Source organism: Capricornis sumatraensis, chromosome 21 (assembly GCF_032405125.1).
Source record: "Capricornis sumatraensis isolate serow.1 chromosome 21, serow.2, whole genome shotgun sequence".
NCBI classification, from domain to species: Eukaryota; Metazoa; Chordata; class Mammalia; order Artiodactyla; family Bovidae; genus Capricornis; species Capricornis sumatraensis.
The window spans coordinates 52,695,465-52,699,033 of record NC_091089.1 but is presented as its reverse complement, the minus strand read 5'-3'; the positions used below and the strand labels follow the sequence as shown (position 1 = coordinate 52,699,033).

Sequence of the window (3,569 nt, the reverse complement as noted above, 5' to 3'; positions counted from 1 at the left end):
CTCATAATCATGTAATTCATTGCTCTAGTCCAGTCATACTGGGCTCAGCTCAGCAAATCATTTTAAAGCAGTTTTTCTCCTAAAAAGTGTCATTCATAACACACAAGATAAGATTTTAAATGACTGACATACACGATTACCCAGCATAACGATTTTGTCTTTTCTTGTTTAATCAAGGAACTCCTGTTGAATAAGAAGTGATTCTCCACTGTGGTTTCCAGAGCATCAGCATCAGCATCACCTGTAAAAATATTGGAAATTGCGAAGTCTAGGGCCACCCCAGACCTCCAGCATCAGAAACTCTGGAGGTGGGAGCCAGCAATCTGTGAAAGCCTCTTGGGGATTCTGATGCAGGCTGGCATCTGAGAACCACTGTTCTAAAAGATCTTCCCAGCATGCTGTGCTGGACAAGTTGTGTTGGCAACCTGGAAAGTCCTCACTGTGAGGTTGTAGCCTAGGAGACGTGTGGAGGGGTACTGACTGAACAAGAGACCATCTCCTTGGAATTTCATTCTTAAAAGAGTCACAGGTTGGAAGTCATCACGCTGATTTCTGATCTGAACTTGGTCCGACAGCTTCAGAACCTTGAAAAAGTCACAGCTTCTCTTTGTTCATCAGTTTTTTCATCTGCAAAATACAGGAAATTGAAATAGCTCATCCTTTCTTATGCTAACAACCTTTCACTCCTATCTCTTTTTGCATGTGGAGTTGCCAGATTTAACAAATAAAAACATATCCAGTTTTTAAAAATAAGTAGCCAGTAAAATTTGAAAGTTAGATAGTTTTGAATGTACATATATATACTAAATGTATATGTGTGCGTGCTAAGTAGTTTCAGTCATGTCCAATTCTTTGCAACCCTATGGACTGTAGCCCTCTATCCATGGGATTCTCCAGGCAAGAATGCTGGAGTGGGTTGCCATGCCTTTTCTAGGGGCTCTTCCCAACCTAGGGATCGAACTCATGTCTCTTACATCTGCTGCATTGGCAGCTGGGTTCTTTACCACTAGTGCCAACTGGGAAGCTGACATATATATATATATATATGAACAAATCCATTTTTAGTATATATGTGAAAGTGAAAGCAAAAGTCGCTCAGTCTTGTCTGACTCTTTGTGGACCCATGGTCTATACAGTCCATGGAATTCTCCAGGCCAGAATAGTTGAGTGGGTAGCCTTTCCCTTCTCCAGGGGATCTTCCCAACCCAGGGATCGAACTCAGGTCTCCCACACTGCAGACGGATTCTTTACTAGCTGAGCCTCAAGGGAAGCCCACTATATATTGTGCACATGATATAAAATTGAGTCCCTGTTGAGGGGACATGACTGACTTGAGATGGAGTCAGGATCAGATTCCTTTTCTCGGGTGCCCCCCACCCAAGAAGGAGTCCCTCTGAGGCACTTACATTCTGGGAGGGATTTGGATCAGACCTTTCCAGTTGATGTAACCTCTGATTAAATTTGGCATTCAAATAGAGTTGCTCAATTCAGCAAATAGAAATAAGGACACCCAGTAAACTTCGAATATCAGATAAACAACAAAAGTATGCATGGGACGTACTTATACCAAAAAACTTTTGCTGTTTATCTAATATTTGAATTTTACTGGGTGTCATTTCTAGTTGCTAAATTGAGCAACTCTATTTGAATGCCAAATTTAATCAGAGGTTACATCTACAGGAAAGGTCTGATCCAAATCCCTCCCAGAATGTAAATGCCTCAGAGGGGCAGAAGAAGGCTCCCAAGGGTGGGGGGCACCCACAAAAAGGAATCTGATCCTGACTCCATCTCAAGTCAGTCATGTCCCCTCAACAGGAACTCGATTTTATATCATCTGCACAGTGAGAAGTATTGGACCAAATGATCTCTAAAGTCCTGTCCAGCTCCAAATGTCCGTATTATTTTTGGCTTTTTCTCTGCTCTTTGGATCTGTGAAAGGCATTTCACTGGTCTTTTTCTGATGTTTTCCTTGTGGGAGAAATGGATTAATCCTGTGAAATTTAGAAAAATAAGTATTCTTGAGCTATAAGCTGAAGTTCTTGAAAATGGCTTTGATAGGATCAGGGACCCTAACTATGATATGTAGAGTCTGCCTTTAAGAGCCTCATAATTTAGTTTCCATAATTTAACACTTAACATCTGAATTACTTTGAATATCATGAGTAAAGCTGTAATGACCATTCTTTTTTGTTTGTTTGTTTCAATTGTTTATTAACCAGATTACAAAAATAATCCTGGTAGATACCTTAGTTCATCCTTCTAATAAGCCTGTTGATCTGGTCTTCCCTGTTGCCAGCGTCTCCACCTTCTACAAAATGGGTGGTCTTTTTCTTCATTCCACCTCGTGGAGAAGACAATTTAAAGGGTCATAGGAAGTTGTTTGCTTCTTTGAAACGTTTTCCAACGGTATAGATCTCATGAATCAGATCCTCCATGCAGGTGATTCCATATTTCCCAAGAGATCGAGCAATCAATGCATTGTCTGTCAGGGCAATTCGCTTTTTGTTGATTTTGCCATAACCACGCTTGTAGATCAATTCATTTACAGACTTCAGATTTGGGTACCCCATGCAATGTATGGCTCCACAATTCTCAGCATGCTAATTGATGCCTTGTTGAGCTTCACAAAGGTGCCGTTGAAGATCTGCTGGAGGCGAAGGAGCTGCAGCACCTTTTGAACCTTTGGGCTCACACGGTTGATACCTCTGATCCTGATGACAAACGCCAATTTGGGTTCCATGGGTACATAGAAGTTGCCGGCTTTTCGTGCCATCCTAGCCATTCGAATTTCAGTTCTGTACATCTGCCTGTATTCCTTGTGGGAATGCTTAGCTTTTTCATAGATAAGCTTCCTCTTTGCCTTTCGAAGCATCTTTTGGGCAAACTTCTTTCTCAGTCGCTTGATCTTAAGCTCTGCAGAATTCTTCCGCTTTTTCTTAAGGGTTTCTGGCACAGCAGGAACCTTCTTTTTCTTCTCTTCTGCACCCTCCACGGTTCCAGCCGGGAAAAACTGTAATGGCCATTCCTATAGCCAAGGCTTTCACATGTGCCTGATCATTTCCTTAGATACAATCCCTGGAGTGGGGTTGTTGGGTCAAAGGTGAAGGTCTCTTGGAGGAAAACGTCCTCTCCTCTTCTCTCTCCATCCCTCCCATTTCTCCCGTCATCACCCCCAAGAGGTCAAGAGGGCTCTGTATCCATCAGATCTCAGTTCTCTTAGGGGCCTTGTTTTCTGGGCCAGCACAGGTAGCTAGGGCTTCCCTGGTGGCTCAGTAGTAGAGAATCTGCCTGCCAGTACAGGATCCCTGGGTCAGGAAGATCCCCTGGAGAAGGAAGTGGCAACCCACTCCAGTATCCTTGACTGGAGAATTCCGTGGACAGAGGAGCCTGGCAGGTGACAATCCCTGGGGTCGCAAAAGAATCAGACGTGACGGAGCAACTAAACAGCTGGTGGCTGGGGTGGGAGGCCTTGCAGTCCCCACCGACCGCTAAACCCAAGGCTACTGCCCACCAGAGCAGGGCGAGCCCGGGGCCTCAGTGGCCCCTGTCCTGACTCCTCTCTCCCCTTG

General features: G+C 43.9%; 1 pseudogene; it reads right to left on the bottom strand.

The window, feature by feature from the left end:
* Positions 1-2,246: 2,246 nt before the first annotated feature.
* On the bottom strand, positions 2,247-2,986 carry LOC138097634 (large ribosomal subunit protein uL30 pseudogene; annotated as a pseudogene).
* Positions 2,987-3,569: the final 583 nt, after the last annotated feature.